Source organism: Dasypus novemcinctus, chromosome 23 (genome assembly GCF_030445035.2).
Source record: "Dasypus novemcinctus isolate mDasNov1 chromosome 23, mDasNov1.1.hap2, whole genome shotgun sequence".
Lineage (NCBI taxonomy): Eukaryota > Metazoa > Chordata > Mammalia > Cingulata > Dasypodidae > Dasypus > Dasypus novemcinctus.
Window position 1 is genome coordinate 26,953,960 of NC_080695.1, and position 10,855 is coordinate 26,964,814.

Below are 10,855 nucleotides of genomic sequence, written 5' to 3' on the forward strand. Positions count from 1 at the left end.
GGTGGGGTATACGGGAACCTCATATTTTTATGTAGCATTTATGTAATCTAAAACTTCCTTAAAGTTAAAATAAAAGAATGCTTTATAAATTAGGTAGCCATTTGTTTATTTGGCATTCTTAAAATCTAGTATTTATGCTCCAATTTGGCTGAAAGCTCCTTTTGTTCAAAATCTTTCCCATCATCTGAATGTCATGGTTTACACACACAAAAAGAGAAAATATGCACATGGCACGTTGGACTTAACCAGGCAGTCCTATACAACCTCTGTGGATTTTAGATTAATCCAGCATGTCCAGAAAAGTCTAGTGAAAATCAATCATAGTCAAATAAGCATCAGCACATTTGAAAACACAATCTGGTCTCCTGTTAGTAACTTGATTTACAGTTTAGCAAGAGTTACTAAAATTAGCTTAAGCTCAAGTTCTTTTCTGAGACTGTGAGGTGACATTCATGGCATATTATAATAATTGTTTCTGAGTCTTCTCACATTCATCTTACTTACTTTGTAAGACTCACCAAGGGTACTGGCAGCCACTGATGATCCTTTTTCCTACTCTTACTTCATCCATACTCCCAACCACAGCAAAGAGTAGAAGTCCTACAAAAGAAACCATGACATCAATGCATTCCTTAGTACCAATATGGCTTACTATGTTATTCTTATTACTGTTATGGAAATAACAGAGGCAGGAATATCATACAAAATTTACTCAAAAAGAGATCTGCCATGCCTCATGGAATGTGGACATGTGAATATGAGCTAACTGATTTCAACACTCATTAATATCAAACCATAAGTCCCAATGAAGTTTAAATGCAATTTAGAACATTGAGAATCAGCAGGAGTCTGGAGAATGAGGCATAACCCAAGCTGGATCTGGGAAGATGAGGAGCAAAGCAGGGATGGAAACCTTAGGTAAGGAGGATGCTTTGAATAGGATACAGAAGCAGAAATAACAAGATAGAACCATGGTTGCCTGAAGTTAAGTAGTTTGGTCTACCTGAATAAGAGGGTTGATATAAAAGAAATGTTTAAGGCTAAAATTACTAAACTTTGTATTAAATATTTATATTTAGTAAGTAAAAGCAAAATATAAAAAGAATTATATACCATGACCAAGTGGGGTTTATTCCAGGAATGCAAGTTGCTTTAACACCAAAAGTCCATTAATGTAATATAACATATAAAAAGAATAAAAATAAAGAAACAAAATCACATAACCATCTCTTTTGATGTAGAAAAAGCATTTGACAAAATTCAATACCCTTTCATGATAAAAAACAATTAACAAACAAGGAATAGAAGGGAACTTCTTCAACCTGAATAAGGACATCTACAAAAAAAGCCACAGCTAACATCTGAGTTAATGCTGAAAAGACTGGATGCTTTCTCTCCTAATAGTAAAAGTAAAAACAAGTATATTCACTTTCACCATTTCTGTTTAACATTGCACTTCATATTCTAGCCATGGCAAGTAGGTAAGAGAAAGAAAAGAAGTCTATTTTTCTCTATTCAAAGATGGCATGATCTTGTACATAGGAAACCCTAAGGAATTCACGAGAAGTTATTAGACCTAAAGAATGAGTTCAGCAGGGTTGCAGGATACAAAATCAATACACACGGACACGTACAATTGTATTTCTATACATGTGCAATGAACAATCCAAAAATAATATTAAGGAAGCAATTCCACTTAAATAGCATAAAAATAATAAAATATTTAGGAATATTTTTAACAGAAGTACAAAATTTGTATCTGAAAACTACATAAAATTGGCAAAAAGAATTTTCAAAGATCTTAATAATTGGGGAAACATTCCCTGTCCATGAACCAGAACTTAGCATATTTTATGATGGCAACACTTCCCAAACTAATCTACACATTCAACAGAATACCTATTAGAATCCCAACAGACTTCATTTTAGAAATTGACAAGCTGATTCTAAAATTCATATGGAATTGCAAAAGATCCACAATAGCCAAAACACACTTGAAAAAGAAGAACAAAGTTAAAGGACTTGCACTTTCTGATTTCAGCATCAACTTCAAAGCAACTGTAATCAGGCCAGTATGGTATTGTCACAAAGACAGATATATAGATCAATGGAATAGAATGGAGAGTCTAGAAAAAAAACCCATATCTATGACCAACTTATCAAAACCATTCAATGGGGAAAAGAATAGTCTTTTCAAAAATGGTGCTGGGACAACTGGACAGCCACATGCAAAAAATGACACTAGATCTTTACCTCACATGATATACAAATTTAACTCAAAGTACACCAAAGACCTAAATATAACAACTAAAAGTATAAAACTGTTAGATGAAAAATCAGAATAAACTTTCATGAACTTGGAGTTGGAAACAGATTCTTAGATATGACATGAAAACACAAACAACAAAATAAAAAATAGATAAATTGGACTTCATAAAATCTATAACTTTTGTGTTTCAAAGGACACCATCAAGAGAGTTAAGAAACAACCCACAGAATGGGAGACAATATTTTTAAAACATTTCTGATATATATGAGATATATACATATATGTCACATAATATATAAATAAATAAAAGACGTGGGAAAATGATCTCAATAGATATTTCTCCAAGGAAGTTTTAAAAGTGGACACATGAAAAGACGCTTGAAATCATTATTTTGTCACAAAAATGCAAACCCCAGCCAAAATGAGATATTTCATGCCCACTAAGATGGCTAGAATCAAAATGTCAGATAATAATAAGTGTTGACAAGGATGTGAAGAAATCAGAACTTTTATACACTGCTAATGGGAATAAAAATGATGCAGGTTCTTTGGAAAACAGTCTCAGTTCCTCAAACAATTAAATATAGTGTTACCATATGACTCAGATATTCCACTACTAGGATATACCAAGAGAAATGAAAACATGTCCACACAAAAACATGTACATGAATGTTTATAGCAGCATTATTCAAAACAGCCAAAAGGCAGAAACAACTCAAATGTCTATGAATTGATGATTGGATAAGCAATATTTGGTCTATCCATACATGGACTATTATTTTACCAGTAAATGAATGAAGTATTTTTACATGTGACAATGTGAATCAACCTTAAAAATACAGGTAATGAAAGAAACCACTCAAAAAAAATGCATATTATATGTGGTGGTTTGAATCTGTATGTACCTCAGAAAAGCATATTAAACATAATCCATTCCCATAAGTATGAACCCACTGTAAACAGGACTTTTTGATGAGGTTACTTCAGTTCAGGTGTAACGCACCTCAATCAGGATGGGTCTTAATCCGATTACTGGAGTCCTTCAGAAGCAGAGGGAAATTCAGACAGAAAGAGAGAAATAATGGAAGTAAGAAGCTGAAATTCAACAGAATGCAGACAAGATTCGAGTAGTCAGGAGAGGCCGCCATGTGCAGTGCCACGTGACAGAGGAGGCAAGGACCAAGGATGGCTGGCAGTCAGCTCCAGAATGCCAGTCTGCAGGAAGAAAGCTTCACCTTGATGACACCTTAATTGGGACTTTCTTGGCCTCAAAACTGTGAGCCATTAAATTCCCATTGTTTCGGTCATCCCTTTACAAAGAATTTTCTTGAGAAGCCTAGAAATCTAAAACATAATATGATTTCATTCATCTGAAAGGTAAGGAACAGGAAAATCTACAGAGAGAGATGTTAGATTAGTCATTGCCTAGGACTGATGGGAGGCTGGAAGGTCCTTTTCTGTCTTTCTTCTCCTTCTGGGACTCCCATAATGCATATATTGGAGAGTATGATGGTATCCCACAGGTCTTTTAGAGTCCATTTAATTTTTTCAATTCTCTTATCTTTCTGTTTCTCACTCTGGATCATTTCAATTGTCTTGTCTTTGAGATGATTGATTCTTTCTTCTTACAGCTCCAATCTCCTGTTGAAACCATCCAGGGAATTTTTCATTTCACTTATTAAAATCTTCACCTCCAGTAGATCTCTTTGGTTCCTTTGAAAATCTTCTCTTTATTGATATTCTCATGTTATTCATTCATTGTTTTCCTGATATGCTTTAGTTATTTCTTCATGTTACCTTATCTCTTTGAGCAAACTGAGAATCATTTTTTAAAAAATCTTTGCCAAGTATAACCAAGGTCTTGTCCTCTTCAATGATGGTTTCTGGATTTTTGTTTCATTCCTTCGGCTAGGTCATAATTTCCTGTTTTGTTTTGTTTTGTTTTGTTTTTGCCTTATAATCCTTTGTAACACCTTACATTTTACTATTTTAAAATGTTAGCCAGGGATAGGATATCTGAGCTCTCTGAGCTTTAAATGTGTATCCAGTTAGTGATAATGACATATTTCCTTGAGTGCCTGGAGTTAAGACCAGGTAAATCCAGACACTGGCCCCTATTTCCTCTGCCGCTGGGTACAGCTTCTCCGCCAGTTCCAAAGAGACCCAGATGGTTTTGTTTTAACTCAAAACTTGTTTTCTTACTTTAAGTCTGTGCTTCAGACAATGATTCATAGCAATAAAGAACTGCTACAAGGGGTGATAGAATCCAAAGGGCGGTTAAAACTTAGAGCAGATTCAACGAGTCCTTTGATACTCAGTTTAGCCATAGTTAACAAGTTTGCTCTCTCTACAGCTGTGGGGTCTTTTGCAGTCAAGGTGGTACCACGGTTTCCGGCATGGCTCCACAGTTCCCACCAACAGCCGGCTCCTTCTCATTCTGCAGCAGACGCCACGGTGTCTCCATCAGTGCTCTTTGAATATTAATCTTCTATCAGAATTCAGGTTTAGAAATTTCAGCCTTCTTCTTCTTCTCAGATTCTCTTACCCTTGCAACATATCAAGACTAAAAAAAATGTCAGCAGTAGGGTGAAGTAGTCTAACTCATTAACAATTTCAGTTCTTATTAAACTGTGTGCAAGAAAGTCAGAATGTGAGATCTTTATTCAAAACCATAGAACAGTTGAAATTTGTCCTACCTGTCATTCGTGCCTGCCATCTTATTCCAATAAATCTATTTTAGTCAATGCCCCATTTTCATAGACCTAGATATTCTTGCAAGTAGATTTGAGTTTTTTCTCAGGACTCCCTAAAACTACATAGTTTGTTTTTGGTACCACACTCTAAAGGCTGAATTTGTGTGTTTGTGTGCATATGTATGTTTGCATGTGTGTGCACAACACCTTTTTAACAAATAGGGAGATAATTCCTTTTTACACATGAACATGTTAAATGTTTGAGATTGAAATTTATTCATATCTTTTTTCCAGTTCTACAATCTGATCACTCATGCCGCCATGCATTTACATCTTAAAAATTAAACTTTGTAGACAAAAACAGTATGCAAATTCCAAAATATATTTTATTCCTTTCAAAAGACTTTTTCATACCAAATCATAGGACACAATGTCAAGTTCTATTATATAGAAAAAATATCTTATAATTCAGTTTTGGATAGATTGTTTTTATTTTAGGTTTCTCAAGGTACACTTAAAAATCCATGGGCAAGTCCAGGGCTTCAATATTATAAATGTAGATGTTGGTAATTTTGTCTATGTGAATATCTGATTTAAGAGCTTTCACAGTCAAGAGCTCACAACTGCTAAGGTAAATTCAAGCCTAACTGTTTTGGATTGTATTGGTGAGAAAGGTAGAAAAAGATATCCTTCAGTAATGGTAAATCATTAACACATAAGAAAAAGGAAATTTCTATGACAATAACATCTCAAGAGTTCAGATTTGAGGAACACAAGGCAGCTATTCCAAGAACTGTGCAACTGGGAAGAGAAGGCAGGAGACACACTCTGCAAGGCAGACTCTTGCCCACACCTCTAAGTAATGGTCTTGTGATGGGGATTTCCTATTTCTGGAAAACGGCTTAAAGATAACAGCTGCCCAGAAAATTTAAAATAAAACTCTTCATCCTTGACTATTGACTGACTGCCAATAAAGAAATTGAGGCAACTCTTCATTTACATTAGGAAGCTAAGTTCTTTCAACTACTAGGTGACAATAGAGATTAATTAAAAAGTTTCGTGTTTGAACACTCTAAAGTGAAAGCCAGGACATCTTTAATAAAGGGAAACAAGCTTTAGAATTTTCCTTTCTTCAAAGGAATAAATTTGAAAAGGGAAATTTTTTTCCCCATCAGGGTGGAGTGCAGAAAATAATCAGATGATGTGACAGTTGCTTTCAATATGTATATTTGCCCCTTAGTGGAAGATATACCTTTAAACTTTTTATGTGAAATAATTTCAGACTTATAGAAGAGTTGCACAAAAAATACAGAGGAAGAAACCGAGTTTTCATAATTTGCCCAAAGTCAGAGAACTAGCAAGTGGTAGGGTCAGATTTGGAAAGTGAGTAGCTTGAACTGCTACCCTGTTTTAATTTTTTCTTTTCCTTTTCTTTTTCCTTTCCTTTTCCTTTCCTTTTCCTTTTCCTTTTCCTTTTCTTTTCCTCTCCTTTCTCTCTCTCTTTCTTTCTTTTTTTTTAAATGCACATGATTTTAGCCCAAGAAAGTTCAAGGCATTTCCTGGAGGTCACAGAACTCTAAGAAATGATAAGTAAAAATTAAGAAATCTTTTTCCTTTAACAGCATACCTTGTGATATCTCTTTATCTATAAAGATATACATAAAATGTATACATAATTTCTGTATTACCATTACCAGACAGTTGCATTTTCTGATTTTCATACATATTCAATACAACATTCCATACAAACATAATTATGAAAAACATAAGTGATTAAAAATTTAATCAATGAGGAGCTCCCATATAAATTTCATCAAGATTTGCCTAAAGCCTCAGCCAGTCAAGAAAAAAATCCATATATGTTCCATCATCCATGTGGGATCTAAGCTCCCTCTCGATTTAGAGGTGCAGTGGACATTGTCATCCCAGGGACCACAAGATGGAGGAATATATATGGATTGGAGTGGACTTGCTGGTATTCTACTATAGAAGTGCTGTGACTCTAGCAATGGAAGAAATTGTATCATTGATGTGGAGATGGTGGCCATGGGAGTTGCTGAGGGCAGGAGAGGAAGGAAGTGGTGTGATATGGGGAATTTTGGGGACTTGGAGTTGTCCTGAACGATACTGAAGGGACCGATTCAAGACATTGTTTATCCTGCTGTAACCCACTGGATGGACTGGGGGAGGGTGTGAACTACAATGTAAACTATGGTCTAGGCAGTGTGGCAGTGCTCCAGGGTGTATTCAAAATCCAATGAATATGCCTCACTGATGAAAGGGGATGTTGATGTAGGAGGAGCTGGGGTGGGGTGAGGAGTGGGGAATATGAGAACCACTTAGTTTTTAACGTAATGTTTTGTGTGATCTATTTCTCTTTTTTAAAAAGACAATTAAAAAAAAGAAATGTAACAAAAGCTTTAAAGATTGACAGAAAAATGTACTTAACAATATGTGGCCATATTATAGAATAACAGGTACCTGTATACAAATAACTTCAAGATATATCATTATCTCAAAATAAACATTAAATTTGCAATATTGATGGATGTACCAACCACATCTTATTTTCAGTGCTCTTCATGCATTAGATCAAGGGACTTCAGAGAATGTCCTGTGGTGAAATGAAGTAGATGCACGTGGATGCGAGAATTATGGTACTCAAAGAAAGAACACTCAATCTTCAGTTCTTCTTGAAGATAGGCCTCAAATTCAGCATCTATGTAGTCCACTAAGGGTCCATAGCTGAAAAATGATTACTTAAACCTTTAGCATAAAAGAATAATAAAATCTGAAGCCTGAATTTTAACCATTAAGTAAAAAGTTAATATCTCTCTAAAGACTTTGCTATAGAGATAAAAGATAATATGCATAACATGCCGTACAAAGATAACAATTCAAAACCAGCAATAACACCTGTGATTTACACTGATTGTAGAAATGGCAAGACAGTCTATCAATTCCATGTGATCCCAATCAGAAATCGAATTTTATATGACATGAGTTCCATAAGTCTCTCATAATTATTCTTATTTTTGAAAGATATATTTATTTATTCCCCCCTCATTGTTTTGTGATCATTGTCTGCTCTGTGTGTCCATTTGATGCGTGTTCTTTTGTGTTTGCTTGTCTTCTCTCTACATGACATTGGGAACTGATCCTGGGACCTTCCAGAGTGGAAGAGAGGCATGCATTCTCTTTCACTACCTCTGCTCTCTGGACTGCTACATCTCTTATTGACTCTCCTCTGTGTCTCCTTTTATTGCATCATCTTGCTAAGTCAGCTCTGTTCTCAGGCCAGCTCTCCACCCAGGACAGCACTCTTTGTGGAGTAGCTCAAAATGTGGACCAGCTTGCCTCCACCAGGAGGCCCTGGGAATTGAACCCTGGACCTCCCATATGGTAGATGGGAGCCCAGTTACCTGAGTCACATATGTTTCCCCCTGAATATTCCGAAAGACAGAAATGGAAGTTTTAAAAAATTAATAAGGGAAGGGCTATTCCAGTGGGTTATTACATTGCAGTTTCCTTAAGAGTGACTTTTAGTATAATTAGGAAAATTTCTCCCAGGTTACCTTTCTTTATTCTGCGAACACTTTTGTGGTCAGAGCTAATTAAGACTAGTCTGGCTGGAGCTGCTAAACACTCTGCACAGGCTTGCGATAAGAGCTGGGTCACAGAGAGAAAAGCAAATTTTACAACCTAGGGGTGAAGAGAAATGGGTCAGGGTCTGCTACCAATGGAGTCCAAAATCCTCCTTCTCTCATATTTCATAGGAAATTAAATGCATCTTTAGGTTTATTCTTTCCACACGTGCTACTTTCTGAAAGGAAATATTTATGAAGATGGTGATTTGGACTTTGATACCAACTCGAATTATTTTATAGGCTCATGTGAATATATATATATTTTTTTAAGACTTATTTTTATTTAATTTCTCTCCCCTCCCCCCCAATCTCTGCCCACCATTGTCTGCTCTCTGTGTCTATTTGGTGCGTGTTCTTTTTGTCTGCTTCTGTTGTTGTCAGCGGCACAGGAATCTGTGTTTCTTTTTGTTGCATCATCTTGTGTGTCAGCTCTCCGTGTGTGCAGCACCATTCCTGGGCAGGCTGCACTTTCTTTCTCACTGGACAGCTCTCCCTATGGGGCACACTCCTTGCGCGTGGGACTCCCCTATGCAGGGACACCCCTGTGTGGCAGGGCACTCCTTTTACGCATCAGCACTGCAGCCAGGCCAGCTCCACACGGGTCAAGGAGGTCCAGGGTTTGAACCGAGGACCTCCCATGTGGTAGATGTACGCCCTATTCACTGGGCCAAGTCCGCTTTCCTCATGTGAATATATTTTAAGAGAAGCAGATAACTAGCTTGTGGGAGAATGATCCCACCCTCCATTAACAAGAAATCCCTGGCTACCCTTTAAAACTTGCCAGAATCAATCTAAAATTAGAATTGAACCAGCCTTTCTGTGATGGCTGTTCCTTATATTCCAAGTTTGCAGGAAATTCCTCCTTTCCTAGGCTCCCAACCACATATGGATGTAGAGATCCCCTACTGTGCCTCAATTGTAACTCTTCTCTTGAACCTCCAAACCTTTCTAATGTGCACTCTAAAACTCAAGGTCATCAGCTAAAACCTCTATGTCCTCAACCTCTTCTTTTTTATTCTGGAAACACCTTTATTGAGATAGAATTCACATACCATGGAATCTATCTAGTTAAAATTTACCACTCAATAGCATTTAATATATTTACAGAGTTTGTATCCATCACTACGATTTTAGAACACATAGACACAAACCATAGATTTCATTAAAAGATAGAACCAATTTTAGAAACAGATATGCACATACCATAGGAACACTGCAGCACAATAACAGAAAACTTACTAATTGACTTTTTCCCTGGTAACTTTAGAGAAACATGAAAAAAACAGTAGTAGATCCAGAAGAAAATTCTCTTATCTGATGACTAAAAACACAGGCTGTGATGGAGGGCCTGATTGGATTTTAGGTCAACAAACAGATTTTGACCTCAAAGCAATATGTGAGAGTTCAAAGATTGGCTCATAATTTTTCATCCATCCTATCAGTCTGTCTTTTTAATGGGAAGTTCAAATCATTGCCATTCAATGTTATTACTAAAAATGTATTTCTTACTTCATTCATTTTGTGCTTTGGCTTTCTGTTATATCTTACTATGGTCTACCTTTTTATATTTTAATTTATACTTCCTAATAATCTTCATTTCTATGTGCTTCTCCAAGTCTCTTACCTGTATTTTTCCTTTCAGTCTGCAGGTTTCCTTTTACAATCTCTTGTAATTTTAGCCATTCAGTAGTGTACTCTCTCAATTTTTGTCAGTGAAGCCCTTAAACTCACTCTCAGTTTTAAAGAAGAGTCTTGCCAGATACTGGATTCTCAGTTCTCAGTTTGTCCCTTCCAGTACCTTAAGCATATCATACCACTTGCTTCTTGCCTCCATGGTCTCTGATAAGAGATCAATACTTAGTCTTATTGAGGTTCCCTTGTATGTGATGCTGTGCTTTTCTCTTTCTGCTTTCAGAATCTTCTCTTTATCTCTGATATTTCTCATTCCAAATTGTAATTGTCTTGGAATAGGTCTATTCAGATTTATTCTGTTTGGAGTGTGTTGTCCTTCTTAGATATTGATGTTTGTGCTTTTCATAAGTGTTGGGAAGTTTTTGCTCATTATTTCCTCAATTCTAGCCTTTTCCATTCTCTTCTGCTTCTGGGACACTGACAATGTGTATGTTTGTGCCTTCTGCTGTGTCATTAAATTCCCTGAGTTGCTGTTCCATTTCTTCCATTCTTTTCTCTTTCTATTCACCTGTCTTTTCAAGTACAGATGTTCTATCCTCAGCATCCCTATTTCT